Source organism: Akebia trifoliata, chromosome 15, assembly GCF_017979445.1.
Source record: "Akebia trifoliata isolate Shusen 1 chromosome 15, ASM1797944v1, whole genome shotgun sequence".
In the NCBI taxonomy this organism is placed as follows: Eukaryota; Viridiplantae; Streptophyta; class Magnoliopsida; order Ranunculales; family Lardizabalaceae; genus Akebia; species Akebia trifoliata.
Genome location: NC_141389.1, coordinates 12,408,908 through 12,424,721, shown reverse-complemented (window position 1 = coordinate 12,424,721; position 15,814 = coordinate 12,408,908). Strand labels below are relative to the sequence as shown.

Below are 15,814 nucleotides of genomic sequence, written 5' to 3'. Positions count from 1 at the left end.
TTTAGAACTCAAGCTCTTTGATGGACCCACATTGCCACTTGGCATCATTATTCATGCATACATGCATATATACATCATGTTATATAGCTTGCATGCTCAACCTTGTCCCTAACCCATAACCATTCTCCATTCACCGCTCCATCACCCATACTATAACCAAGGTCCATTTCCTCCTCCAACCTAATCCAAGTCCAAGACCCAAGTCCATATCCTAAATCCAAAACCCAAGTCCATATCCTAAATTCAAAGCCAAGTCCATTCTAAGCCCAAACCCAAGTTCATATCCTAACCCAAACCCAAACCCAAGCCCAACACCAAGCCCACTCCAAGTCCATTCTCTCACCCCTTCACAAGATGACACATGTTAATACCTCATAAGCCCCCAATGCCCAATGCATCATCTAATTGGAGGGTCAACTTTCCTTTTTGTGAAAACTCAAAAAGTTTAGTCAAACCAAAAAGATTATTTGGTCTTTGGTAATAGTCCATAAAGGTGAGAGAACTTCCCATTATGCCCTCAAAAGGTGGGAATCTTCAAGTACATACATGGAGTTCTCCCATTGGTCCATTTCAAAAATACACTTCCATCCTTGTTTTATGAGTTATTTACAAATGAACCAAGGACTATTAACCTACCACTTCACCTTTACACATGTCATTCTCCTATTCACCCTCCCAAAAGTACTTTTTACCTACCACTCCACCTTTACACATGTTACTTCCTTATTCACTCTCCTAAAAGTACTTTTGTCCTCTCACCTCTATTTACCAAAAAATCAAGGATCAAAAAATATTTTTAGGGTTTATTCACAAATGTCATCTTTACCCCCATACAAATGAAAAATCCAAAAAGAAATAACCTAAACCTTATGTCCATTCTCATTATTTTTAGGGTTGGACCACTTTATCCTCAAAAGTTCTCCAAAAACTCTATAAATACCCTCACTTTCTATGAACAATTCATGCTCTCAAGCCCCCATCTCTCAACCTAAAATTCTATCAAATTCTCTACTCATTTCTAATCTCTCAACCTTCAATTCTCTCAACTCACCCTCAATTACATCCTTTAATTTTCAAGTTCATCTCTTAAGTTCAAGTTCATTCAAGACTTCTAAGGAGACAAGGTGGATAATAGTTATTTATTTATTTATTTATTTATAACTTGCATCTTCTTCTTCTATCCCTCTCCCTTTTTCATTTTAGAAACCCTTAGGATGTAATGGAGAACCCTCCTTCATCCCGAGTAGATTGAACCTCAACCTTGGGCATGAAATGCTTGAGGCGATTTGGTTGAAAGGACGGAGGTTGAAGTCCTTTTTAACCCATTCTCATATCATGTATCATAATGTACACTATGCACACACATCACACATGTTTGGCTATGATGAAGAAATGTGTAACTCTCTTGATGGGGTTAAAACACTAAGTTTCTAGCTAAAGATGCATGCATTAAGGTTATGGATCTAAGGGTACTCCATCCATGGAACTTCTCTAAAATCCTAAACCAACATCTCAACTCATGCAAAAGTGTGTTGACTCCATAGAATATCTTCTTCCATAAGATATTTCTTATGTCAACACCAACATCAAATCCTCTTCTAAAGAGGTACATACACACCATGTGCACCCACCCACTTCATGTATCCCATGCCCTTTACTTGTTATATTAATCATTTCTAAAAATGACCAAATCTAAAGGTAACCACCCTAGGTGGAGAGAATGGGGTGCCTAACACCTTCCCCATTCTCTAACCGAATCTCCTTACCTAGATCTTAGGTAAACCATATATTTTCTATGATTGAGAGTCACTTCAATGCCATGAAAAAATTATTTTCAAAAGAATCGATTCGGGTGCCCATTCACACCTATTTCCAAATGGTGGCGACTCCAAATAATGTAGCATTGAGGTTCAATGATGAACATTCCCATGTCCACATTTACCATCAAGGTATGCCCTATATTCTTTATCGTCTCTTCCATTATGATGTATTTTTCTACCTTCAGGTATAAGTCTTCCAGTCGTGTGGGGTCGACTTTGATCAACGACTCATGTAATCGAATACCTGGTGGTGTTTCATCTAGATTTTCTACTGTTAATAACTTTGTTCTAAACCTAGACATGAAGCTCGGATTGTGTCACTTGTTTCTTGTCATAAGTGAAACAAGGCATTCAAGTCGGCTTTCTTTTTTTGATTGTGGATGAACTGCGTCACGTAGTTTTCTTCAAGCTCAGAGAAATTGTTGATGGACCTTAGAGGTAAACCCTGGAACCAAGAGACAACCTCTTGCCTGAACGTTGATGGAAGGAGTTTGCAAAGTAGCGCATCATGTCCTTAATAAAGAATCATCTAGTTTCTGAACTTCGGAGGATGAAAGTTTCTCGATGGTTTGAATGCCAAAATCATTAGAGAAAATGGTATTCCATATAGTTTCCTGATAACGCCCCGTGCTAGTCGATTTGCATATTTTCCTCTATTGTTATTGCCGCCCCTCCTTTGGAGCAACTCCCCGAATTCTTCCTTATTGACTAGATTCCAAGCTTTCGAATTTCATTTAAGTACATATGTTCTGATTGAGTTCACAGTTATCTCGAATTCTATGCGCTCAGTTTTATCGTTTCGAGATTCACTTTCTTAAATTTCTTTACTTTTTAGCTCCTCCCTCGTTTTAGATCTTTTCAACAATATTTATCTCAACTGCTCATTCTCTCTTTTGATAGCTTAAATCTCATCTTTTTCTTGTTGAAACCCCTATTGCATCTTTGTTCTCATCTCAGTAAATATATGTTGGATAGCCAACATTGGGTATATTGGACCCAAGGGAGGGTTCAATGTCATCGATAGATGGTCATCAAGATTTGGAAGCAAATTGAACAAAAATGTCATCGAGAGTTGGATGTAAGCTAGAGTTAATACAATAAGAGATATAGATGGTATGTTGTATTTAACAAAGGTGAATCTCGAACATAATCATATGGTTAGTTCAGCAAAGTCAAGATTTTATAAGAGCAATAAAAAATTGAATGAGCGGATAAAAAACAATTTAAATTAAATGATAATGTAGGGATACCTGTATGCAAATCATTTCTTTCATTTGTTGCTCGAGCATGGGGCATTGAAAATTTGTCATTTGATGAAAAAGAAGTTAGAAATTATGTTGAAAGTACAAGATGTTTGAGGCTTGGTGAAGGTGATGTTGAAGCGATACGCCAATATTTTATCCGCATGCAAAAACAGAATTCAAACTTTTACCATTTGATGGACATTGATGGTGAGGGGCGTTTAAAGCATGTATTTTGGGTCGATGCAAGATCTAGGATATCTTATCAATATTTTGGTGATGTCATTTCATTTGACACAACGTATTTAACGAATAAATATGTCGTTTGTACCTTTTGTTGGAGTTAATCATCATGGACAATCTGTATTATTGGGGTAGCTTGCTTTCAAGTGAATCAATAGAGAGCTAAGTATGACTTTTTACAGTTTGGTTATCATGCATGTCAAACCAACCACCTAATGCAATTATCACTGACCAATGCAAATCTATTCAAGGAGCCGTATCTGAGATATTTCTTAGGGCTCAACATCGTTTGTGCTTATCGCACATAATGAATAAGGTTCCTGATAAATTTGGTAGTTTCAAGGAACTCGAAGCAATTGTTAGAAAGTTGAAAATGACAGTGCATACTTTAAAAGTGAAAGAGTTTGAACAGGCATGGGGGGAAATGATTGAAGACTTTGTATTGCAAGATAATGATTGGCTTCAGTCTTTATACAAAATTTGACATAAATGGGTCCCGGTGTTTGTGAAAGATCACTTTTGGGCAAGAATGTCCACGATTCAATGGAGTGAGAGTATGAATGTTTTTTTTCGATAGTTATGTGAATTTAAAAACTTCCCTAAAATAATTTATTAGTCAATATGAGATTGTATTAGAAATGAAGTATGAAAATGAAGCTTTGGTGGATTTTAACTCATTTCATAAAGAACAAGAATTAGTTTTGAATCTGCCTATGGAGAAGCAATTGTGCTCATTTTACATGAGCAACATATTTGCAAAATTTCAAGAAGTAAAGAATGTAGTAAATTGTCGATACATACTTTTTTCTCAAAATGGGCCTCTTTTTACATGTGAAGTAAGAGAAATGATGACAATTGAGGGGATTAGTGACCCATTATGAAGAAGTTTGAAGTTTTTTTCAATGCAGAAAAAATAGAGGTACAATGTATATATCGCTCATTTGAGTTTCGAGGTATTTTATGCAATCATGCAATATGTGTTCTTGATAATAATGATGTCACAAAGCTTCCGTTTCAATACATTGTAGAACGATGGAGAAAGGACTTTAAGCATTTGCATGGCCTCAAGTGCTCTAATGAAGTTGGTAGGTTTATATGTGACCTAATGGATCGTTATGATGAAATTTATAAGCAATGCCACGAAATTACAGAGATTGGATCGGTGTCAGATATGAAATACAACTTAGCATTGAATGCTATTAAAAAAGTGAAGGATGAACTGCTTGCTTTTAATAAGTAAAATCTAGACAAAAATCCAATTGGAAGTGTTGAAGAAATAAATACTATCAAGAGTATTGATCCCATTCAAGTTAGACGTAAAAGTCGGACTCGTGAACTAAGGTTGAAGTCAACAGTTGAAAAAGCGGTGAATGCAAAAAAGAAAAAAGTTAGTTCTTTTTATATTGAAAGAACTGAGTTTATTTATTTATTTATTTATTTAATGTTTTAAGCTTATAATTTTAAAATTCTAGATATGAAACAATCCAAAGAGCATGTCATTGAATTATGTCCATGATACTAACAACAACCAATAGGTTAGTATTTGTTGTCTTTCCTAGGTGCCAGTTTTATTTTCATATAAATTATTTACTAACAATGATTTTATATAAATATTGTCTGGATGGTTACCCGTGGAAGAAGTGAATTACATCAACCAACATTCTATATCTTTAACACAACCAAGCATCCAAATTGAGTATCAAGTTAACCCATTCATTGAAATACAAGAAAGTGTAAATATAACAATAAGTTAAATGATAGTAAGTATGTACATGTGTTGAATATTTATTGTTGGGTCTAATTTATCTTAATGTTTAAAAATTTGTAGAAACAATTCGAGTCGATCGGTTGCCAGGTCGAGGTGCAATCATCTATTAGTAATCCTTTACCTTCTTTTGTATCAATGGGCCACCAATTCACGTTCCAAGATTTGTTGCTAAGATTCGGTAATATCTATTAGCGTTGAGCATTTTAAGAAAATATTTAGTTGAATAATGTTAGTATCTTTTAGCTAGCAAAGTTATTTTAATTCAGGGAATTACTAGTCATGAAACGAATGAATTGTCGGGGAAGTTCACATTTTGCTAATTTACAAAATTTTGGGGACTTCTAATTAGTAATTTTCAATTTTTTTTGAAGTCTGGATCTATTTTTTGTATTATAGGTGATTCTCTCACTCATATATAGACTGTATATGACATTTGTTCCAAAAAATTTGTGTTTTTTCAATTATTTGGAGAGTTAATTATATAGCTTATGTTTGTGCATGGCGAGGGCCACACGTTGTTGAAGTACCAACCCAAGATGGGAATATATTTCTTAGGCTTCTAATAACACGTGGTTATTGGAAGCCTTGAGAGCATTGTGTTATAGGATTAGAGAACAGGGACATGTTTTCAATTGGAATATCCGGTTATACAAATTTGGATTCTTTGTGGATATTGGGTTTGATATAATAGATATCTTTTTTGTTTGTTTTGGAGTGATTAGATAATTTTCTTGATGATTGGAAAGATAGTTACTTTTCATTTGTATTAGAGAAAACTGAATTAAAAAGTCTTGGTACTTCATTGTTGGGCAAGAGAATCCTTTTTCACTTGGTACTTCATTGTTGCCTTGAATTCGAAGATTTCCAATCGTACATGAAGTTGAAAATGATCCTATTTTCATTAGACAGACAATAAGATCTACAACATGGTTGTCTACATCACCTCAAAATATTCGAAGAACTTAGACTATAATTGAATGACCCAAAGTAATGTCATCTTTTTGTATTTTGATCAGTAGAAATTTGTAGTTTTAGATTTGAAGTTCAGTAGTGGTTTATATGATGAAATTAACAATGTACCTAATAAACCCATGATAGTTTAGAGAGGTTAATTAGATCTTAATGGTTTGATATTTACCTAGGTATAAAATATCGTATCAAGATAATATTTCAATTAGGAAAAAAAATTCAAAATGGTCTTTACCAAAACATGAAAATAATCCAAAACATTCTATACTTTGGGGTCAATGTTTCATTCCAAACTAGCCCAAAATCAAAATGTTCTATTGAAACATTCCAAAACTAGATGAAATCTTGAATCATGATTTTTACTATCTTCCTTGAAAGAAAACTTGGCAACTTTGGTTTTTCTTTTGTTAATTGGTAGGGTGATTGGCCCACCTGACTTACTGCTAGTACTAGGTAGTACCCACTGTGCTTGGTACATGACCAGGATAACACTTGGGAATTATGTGATTTCAAATCCACTAAGGAAATCTGCCCTTCATGAGATTGAACCCACTACCTCACACTAGGGTTGATGCACACTAACCCGATAGTTTTGGGCAAGTCTCGTGTAAAACCTCAAAATTTTAATTCGTATCTCGAGGAAAAATAAATAAGGGAATTTTAAGAAAATCTTGAAAGTGGGACTTAAGGGTAAAATTTTAGAATGTTTCTGATCATTTTTAATGGAATCTGACCTCACCATTGGATTCAAAATGATCGAAAAACATACTTTAGCCTGTAAGCACGCTCAAATGCGAGTTCGAACATAAAAGTTGCAAAATCCTCAATACCGAGTCGGACCAGACTAAAATAGTGACTTTTTGTTAGAGCAATAGTTAGTAAAATTCGATTATACCATTGGATTCGTAATGAAAAATTATTGAACATGGACTATTTATTTGTCATTTTTGGAGATCAAAAAGTCGAATTATCGTCAGAAACGAAAACGACATCAAGTTTAGGGGTCACCTCAGGCTAAAAATGTAAATTTTTGATAGAGACATAATTTGTAGAAATTGACTGTACCATTAGATCCGGAGTATTCATTTATCAGTTTTGGAGTCCGGATGGTCAAGTTATCACCGATCAAAATAATAGGCGAAATACTGATTTCATCCCAACTTTTATATAAATAAAATTTAAATTATTTTTTTATATATCTCATCTTCCCCAACTCGTACATACAGCCACGACAAATAAGAATGGAAAATTCATTTTTTCTCCAATCTTTTACCTCAGATCTTCCGCAAACGGCTTGTCGTCGACGATCGCCGTAGAAGGGAAAAAGATCCGCAATTTCGACATCTATAAAACCAACCCAAGATCCCTTCATTTCATCTTCTCTTTCTCCTGATATCATCGAAAATCAGCTGTACGTATTTATGGAGATTTCATAACTTCGACCTTGGATTTCATCCGTTTCGGGGTCAAACTGTCCTCCGTCGCAGAAGGGAGAAAGGACGACGGTGTCGAGATCTTCAAAATCATCACACCAAATTTAAAAATCAGCCATTTCGAAGTTTGGTCCGTCTAGATTTTCGTGTCCCCTACTATCTCGATTTCTGCGCACGTGCTTCGATCATTTCGCCTAGAGATAGTAGGGAACTCTCAATTTCTATTAATAATCGTAGATTGTTAAAATTGCACTTAGGTTTTTGTCGAAAAATTTGGATGTATTTTTAAAATATAGAATTCTTTTGTTATTTCAAAAATTCACGCCAGAAATTGAATGTTTGATATGTTTAATTATATTTTTAATAATTATACGTGGGTAAGGTATTTTAACGGGTTATTTCCATAAATTAGGTCTTGTGCACTGCTTGGACCCTGTTTTGATATAATATTTGTATTATTTTTTAATATTATTGATAAAAATAAATTCTATAGTTGGAAAATGTGATTTAATATTCAATGAATTCATATTGAGTTGATGAATATCAGAAAATTGATATTTTATTGAAGAGATTGAAAACTGTAAAAATCGAAAAAAGGGAAAAAGGGTATGAATCGGTAAAATGTCAGTCACACCCGAGGGGTGATGTCTGTATTTTACGCTGTTGTGTTGTGTGTAGGTTGGTGAACAGATATCCAGGGATAATATTGTTGGTTGCATGCTTATTCAAATTTCTATTAGCGCGAGGCGTTGTTTACATTTCCGCTATGCTATTTATTTTAGGCCGGATGGCCACACTTGCATAGTAAGAAACTGGATATCCATTCTCAATCTTGTATTGTTAATTTCTCTTTTATTTTTAAATGAAAATAATATATATATGTAACTATTTTGTGAGCTGTTAAAGAGTTTGTGAATGCCTGAAGGGATAGTGCGTCATATCATCCGGAGTGGTGTACTATCCTGGGATGTACGGTAGGGACCACCAAGCTCATACGTGTATGGGACGCGTATGAGAATGGAGTCACAACTGGAATCCGGATTATTCTTCTCTATCTTTACCAGTGAACTTGTAATGTAAAGGTGGTCGTATACAAATGGTTTTTATATTTGGGAATCACATGCATGCCTGATAGGCATAGATGAAGATGGTTAGTCAGTGATCACTAACAATCTATAGTAGTCGAACGTTCTGACACATCGAAAAGAGACCCATTGCTTACGGTCACGTCAAACGGCCAGCCTGAGCCAGATAAATGGTCAACCAAGCGTGGTAAACAACGACCAGCCACAAAATCAGGAACTAAAACCTAGAGAATAATTGTAACATCATGTCCCGACTGGGAGCGATCTAGTCGTGAATCCCAACTCTCTAATTCCAATACTCCACCATTGTGTATTATGTATATGTTGCCTTATTTTGATATATAAACTGAAATGTATGTTTAATGTTTCCATTTGTTCAATTAGATTTGTATAAAAAGATAATGTTATAGTGAGTATTGCTGATCGATGTAATATGAGTTTTAAAATGTTTAGTTGCTAGTTCCTGGCTATATGTACCAGTTAATCGTAGTTTATTCTGTAAAATTTTATTTTTAAAATGATTCAGTACATTTATTCGTTCATGTTAAGAGAGGTTATTGGCAGAAATTGTTTGTTTCCTTACTGAGTAACCATTGTTACTCACCATTTCTTTCTCTATTTTTTAAGTCTCAGATTCAGAGCTTGGTGAGGGAGGTATAGAGTACGAGTGAGGATCATCTGGTGGGTCAGATAGACAACCAGAGTTCGTCACCTGGTGAGTATTTGGGCTACATCCCCTAGTGGGTCGATTTGTCAAGGAGTATAATAGATTTTGTTCTGAGCGTTAGGACTTTTGTTACAGTGAGAAATATTTGTAAAATCCTGTATTCTGATTATTCTTCCGCACTCTAATCTTTCGTACGTTATTAGATGTATATAGGCTTTTGCTAGTACTATAATTTGTATCTATGTATGTAGGATTGTATATAGTTTATTAGGTGCAGGTTGAATCGCCTTGGAATGTTAACATAAACAGAGGAGACCATGCCGAAATTTCGAGGTGTCACCTAGTACCTCGAGATCTGACATAGGGATTTGTGTTAGTGTTTGGCAGGGCGCCACATCTCGCACATTTGCATTGACATTTTAACCAGAAATAAAATGTTAATCAATGTTGATCCTCACCGAGATTATCACCTTTTTCTATATTAATCAACTTTAATTTGGACACTAAAGAGGACAGTTTATAGAGAAAATTGTCTTGTACTCTATAGTTAAAGGGTACCATACACTTTCTCTATTGTACCCTTCTTGGGCCACTATAGTTCTTCCCCCAAGTCCCAGTTTCCATTGACATGCTAAGTGGCCCATTCTACAATGGCTCTCACTTCACTTCGTTTTGGCCTCCTCACTCTTTGAGGTCCTATCACAGCTCCATGCACCATAGCCAGTATCGCAGTAGCCTACCTTATAGCAGCTTTTACTCTGATATCTCTTTTCCAGGACCCCCAAGTAGTCCTTTTCCCAATGGAAGCTTCAATTGGTACCCTGCCTGTGTCAACAAAGCAAATACTCAAATATATTAAAAGATATTTTCTTTCTTTTGATAGATGAAAATTTTAGTAAAAATCAAAAGATTTATTCCAAAAAATATTGATTTGCAATCCAATGAGTATTTGGAGGGATTCTATAAAATGAATTTATCTTACATACCAAATAAAGGAAATAATCGAATTAATGCATTCATGATGACCTTCAAAATCATACCTGCAAAGTGTAGTTCTTTGATGGCAAAATAATCCTGAAGTAGAATCTCAAATATGATTGGTTTGCATCAACTTCAATGGTCAAACAACAAGAAAATAATGGATAAGGACCAATATAAATATTCCTATATAAAAGGCATAAATTTTAGTTGGTTGACATATTGCAAATCATCTTCGAGGTTGTGGGTTCAAGTCCAGCTCCTCTCTCCCCCACCCCCAACACACACACACACGCACACAAACGAATAATATATAATAGATGTCTCATAGTAGTAAGGTGGCAGTAGCACACACACACACACACACACATTATATATATAGCAGATGTCTTGTAGCAATAAGGTGGTACTCTCATTAAATTCTCCATGACCCCAATAGCATAAACTTCAGCAAGGCAACAAACTCTCACTACAAAAAAGACAGGATTCAGAGACACAAAAATAAGGGCGTTTTTGTAATTGCCTTTAAATAGAGTCATTTGCCGGTGTTTTCTTTAAAAAAACGCCCTTAAAATCACGGGTCGTAATTTTGTAACGGCGGTTTCGCAAAACAGCCCCAAAATACGGATACATTGGAGGCGTTATTCGAAAACCGCCTGAAATTCCAGACATTTAATGGAGATTTTGTTAAAATCGCATGGATTGCTCTTTTTTTTGTGTCTAAATTTTTGCTGTAAGCCAGCACTCGCTCGATAGATTCCATTCTTTTCCTCTCCTTCACTCTGTCAATTTCATTTTTGAACGTATTCTCTCACTCTCTAACTCTCGCAATTTCTCTGAATAGGTTTTTTGCCCCAATTTTTGCGTAGCAGATCGTTGAAGCTCGAATGAGAACTTGAAGTGAGTATTTTCTACTCTTGACAATTTTTTGCCTAACTTGAAGCTCGAGTAATAAATCTGATGTTATTTTTTTATCAAGAATCATTGCGATTGGTTTAGATTGTTCAACGAAATCAATCTACTCGAATTTATTTTTAAAGGTTTGCAATCATTGAAGTTAGATTGAGAACTTGAAGTAAGAGTTTGAGGGAAAAACTCGAAGAGATCTACTGCTGTCCTCTCATCCATTCGAGATCGCTCTAGATCTAGTGGTGAATTGAAATAGAGGGAGAGTTGAAGTTGTAGCAGATTAATTAGAGGAGATCCCTAATTTGTTTTCTAGTGAGTTTTTCAATCGAAATTTCTTAGAATTTTTTTATGAATTGGATTTGTTTTTACTGTTAATTTCATGTATAATAGATCATGAGCCACGTCGAACAAACTTAGGCTTAGTGTAGACACCCCATTTTTGCATCCTCCTGATTAATCAACTTGTCAACCCAATCGCAATGATTCCCAATGATGGATGTGTATTCCATTGCTTTATTTTGTTACCAGATGTGTTTAAGAAATCCGGATGAGGTATCTCAAACTGACAAAACCTTAGAACCCATGCTACGCTAGGAAAATACGACCCTAGAAACATAGAAATCATCATCTTGCAGACCAAAAAGAAGCTTCACGATAAAAATCACTAAAAATTGACCAAATTATCAAAATACCCCTAACCTCAAAACAACCCTAGAGCCTACGTTACGCTTAGGAAAACTATCTCAAACACATAAAATAACAAATCGAAACCAAATAAATCATTTCACTAATTTTAACAAAATTTGACGAAATTACGAAAATGCCCCTCATAAAGTTCACAACCATTTCACACAAAAAATTTCATAAATAACAAAAACTAATATTTCCATTGAATTTCTTACGAAAAATTGATTCTAAAACATCCTAGAACATTAAAAACCGACTTAAAACGTGAAAAGTCCTCTCCGGGGGAAAAACGGTAATTTCACAATTTTCATAATTAAAAATTCCAAAATTAAAAAAAAAAAATTATTAAATAATTAAAGTGAAATATTGATGAAATTAATTTAAAATTTTTAATTAAAAAAATCAATCAATCGGGCTTTCAAGTAAAATTGTTGAGGGTTCGTGAGATATTCTTTAAGGACCCCTCCATTTGGGGTCCAAAGAATTAAAGAAATAATGGGGGGGGGTTCTCCAAAAATTAAAAGTAAATCAAGCAAGACTGAATTCAAGGTATTAAAGTCAATCTAGTGAGACTAAAGTCAAAATTAAAATCAATTAAACAAGACTAAAGTCAAGATATTAAAAGTTAATCAATTAAGACTAAAGTCAAAACATTAAAAGTCAATCAAATAAGACCAAAAGTCATAATAGAGTTCTAATTAAATAATAACTCAATCTAATAGAGTTCTAACTTAAAAACAATTCTAATTAAAACACCATTCTACCTAAAATAAGTCTAACTAAAACACAACTTTAATTAAAAGAACTCTAATTAAATACTAATTCTATCCAAATCAACCCCTAAAAATATCTATAAATAGAGGTGCTCACACCCTATTTTCGTATCAAATCATAAACCCTAAGAGAAGTAGGTTTAGAAGCCTCCATAACATCCCATAAACCCTAGTTTTGGAGTCCCAACTCCTTACCTAACATCCCTCCTTCAATTTTAGCCTAGTAAACACCTAAAAGTCTTCCAAAAATATCCCAAAATCCACAACAGACTTGAAAAGTTCAAATCCAAAAATAAGGAGATACTTTACCTCGGAGATCCGAAATCAAATCCGGAGACAAAAGAAGCAAGAGAGTACGGTACAAGGAGCTGTTTTTATCAGATCTGAGGGAACAAAATCCTTGCTATGGGAAAGGTATAAAAATTATTATTTTTATTTTTATCTAGGTTTTTAGCAATGTGATTTATTTGGGAAGTTAGTAGAGACCGGCTTTGGCGGGGCGGGGTTGGTGCCTAACACCTTCCACCCCGTAACGTGATCCCCGGACTCTTTTTCTCTTTCGTAGATTAGTTTGCCTTTTTTAGAGTCAGTTTGATTCCTAGACCTTAACAACTAGGTGGCGACTCCCAAACCTCAAGGGTCAAAAGCAGATCCGCGCACCCCGTGGATCGAGTGCGCTTTCACTTAGGTTAAACTTATTTATTTCTCTAAGTAATAAATATTTTTAACCTTCACTAATCGATTCTGAAACTGCAATTGCCAGACCTACATTGACTTCACAAAGAATGCAGAAACTTAATCCCCTAACCACCCTACCCCCCCCCCCCGCCCCCCAACACACAACCCTTGAACAAGGTATTTCCCTGTTTTTTTTACTTGGTAATTCCCATTTTTTCACCTTTTAGGCCACCAACCCAATTTACAGAAAAGCTTTAAGCATTTTGTTTCCAATGTTGACTTGAATTCCTAGTTGTGAGGTTACAGTGGACACAATGATCATTCCCTTTATTTGACTTTAATTTTCAGCAAAAGATGATAATGGGCAAATTAAAGAATCTAAATATGCTTAGACATCATACTACCCATTCCATCAACCTTGTATCGATTGTTTAATTATAGTATATTTTTTCCTTTGTTTTTATTGGTGAATCTATTTTTTTAATGAGATCAGTAATTCAGTGTTGATTATGGTTGATTTGGGAAAGGGCATTGGTTTTAGCTCCTTATGATCCAATGGTGTTGGAGGCACTAAAGCTGAATCAAAGATATTTGTTGAAAAATCTGAAAGAGGTGCAATAAATAATATTGTAGTGTAAATCTAAGATTTTCCTTTGTGTTTCACATAATCTTTTAGCATTTCTCATTTGCTTGTAAGATATCAGGGTATTTATGCATTGGAAAGCTCATTGGTGTAATTTTTGTATACTATTAGGGATGACATGTATGTTTGAAGTCATGGGCACTTGAAAGGTTTTCAGGGAAATAGGTATTTAGTTGCCTTCTCTGTTAGGTATGACTCTCGAAATTTATTTAATTTTTTATATTCTTTTGTTCAGTTGATATTTTTTTTTCATTTTCATGGTATAAAGTGAGATGAAATGAGTATTTGCATATGGTTATATTATTCCATTGTAGTAGTGGCAAATGTTGAAACTACTTTTATTTGGATCACTTGTTCTCAATAATTTTGCAGAAACTAAGTATAAATAGAGACTGTACCCTGAAGTAAACTTTGTGTATGTATCTCCATGTAATCTTTGATCACGTATCACACTTAATTCATTTAGACTATCTTGGGTGGGATTTTAGCTCAAACGAGTAGGTCAATAACTTTTGCATAAAATATAGGCCAATTGAATCTTCGAATTTTGTTAGGTAATTGCCTTAAAAGTACTAGAGCAACTCTTCCAAGGGTTGGTAGGTTTCCAATGAATTCTATCATACCTTACTTGTTTCGATCGAAATGTAAAAGTCATGGAATTGAGAATTGCATTATGATGAGTCATCATAACCTGTTCATAGTTGTGCCAAAAGCACATAAGCTGCTTGGGTCACTATGCTCCTCTAGTTTGTCTATAGTTGCACACTTGCACTGGTTTAATAGGTAAAAAATAAATATTCATATGTGATATGATGTACACTATAAAATTCTGCAAAAATTAGGAAAAATGTTTTTACAAGCGTGAGAGGCATATACCTCAAGGTGTTCCTTAGGACAAGGATAAAAAAGGCCATGAGGTGCAAGAATTGTTAAAACAACTAAGGCATACACCTCAGAACAAGAAGCATTCTCAAGGTGTACTCCTTGGTGTGAATGTTGAGTGTGATTGATGTATATGACTTATAGCCAAGGCATATGTTTCCCACTTTATTTTTTCCCTTCATTTTATTGTAAAAAATTATATAATCATAATAAAAGAAAGTTATTTAATTGATTGGATTGTTGTATGTAATATTATACAGAGGAAGATATTGAAAAAACTATTTAGATGCATTTTGTAATAAAAATAAAATAGTTTTTATTGCATAAATTTCGTATATCAATTAGGAATTATTTCTTAATGTGGGTTTGATTCTTAAATTCAGAAATATGTGGTGGCTATCCTATTTTTTCTACTTTTGAAAACATGGATGGTTTAAATCATTTGATTCAGTATGTTTTTCACTATGAGATTCTGTTACTAAGAATGATGGGTTCAACCTCTAAGAAGTTGAAAAGTACCCTAAAGTTTCTTATGAAGGAAAAGATGGGGGAGAATTTCTTAAAAATCATTCTTAATATACCTTCCAAAAAAAAATCTTCTTAAAAATTATTTGATTTTTTTCAAAGAAAAAACTTTGAACTCTCAAAAATTAAGAATGAGTTGTTAAACCAATGTCTTGTTTGTCTCTTGTACTTCTGTATTTCTGTTTTTTTCCATTTGAATTATACCCTGTATGGTATCTTCTAGAGTGACTTGAAGAAAAGATGATAAAGGAGGAGTTGCTCCCCATGAGCTCTTATTGTGGTGTATTCACTTGATTTAAGCATCGAAAGGAAAATAGAGTGGCTAATGGAGCATTTATTTGTAAAAATATCCAAAGAAAATATACTAAAATGTTTGCTTCGATTGGGGTTTAGATAGGATTAAGTACTGCTTTAAATATAATCCCTTGAGAGCAGTATTTACTGGGACCTAAATGTAAATCATGTGTATAGAGTTATTCTAGGGCAATACTCACAAATTGGACTCTCTAGAGA

At 34.3% G+C, this 15,814-nt stretch overlaps 1 long non-coding RNA gene and 1 pseudogene across 1 annotated transcript; both read left to right on the top strand.

Moving 5' to 3' along the window:
• Positions 1-2,935: 2,935 nt before the first annotated feature.
• Positions 2,936-3,788, top strand: LOC147384375 (protein FAR1-RELATED SEQUENCE 6 pseudogene; annotated as a pseudogene).
• A 7,101-nt stretch (positions 3,789-10,889) lies between these two features.
• LOC147384374 (uncharacterized) lies at positions 10,890-11,505 on the top strand. The gene is made up of 3 exons (XR_015172513.1): positions 10,890-10,937; positions 11,049-11,104; positions 11,245-11,505. It is a non-coding gene; the product is annotated as an uncharacterized LOC147384374 (long non-coding RNA).
• The last annotated feature ends 4,309 nt before the right edge of the window (positions 11,506-15,814 follow it).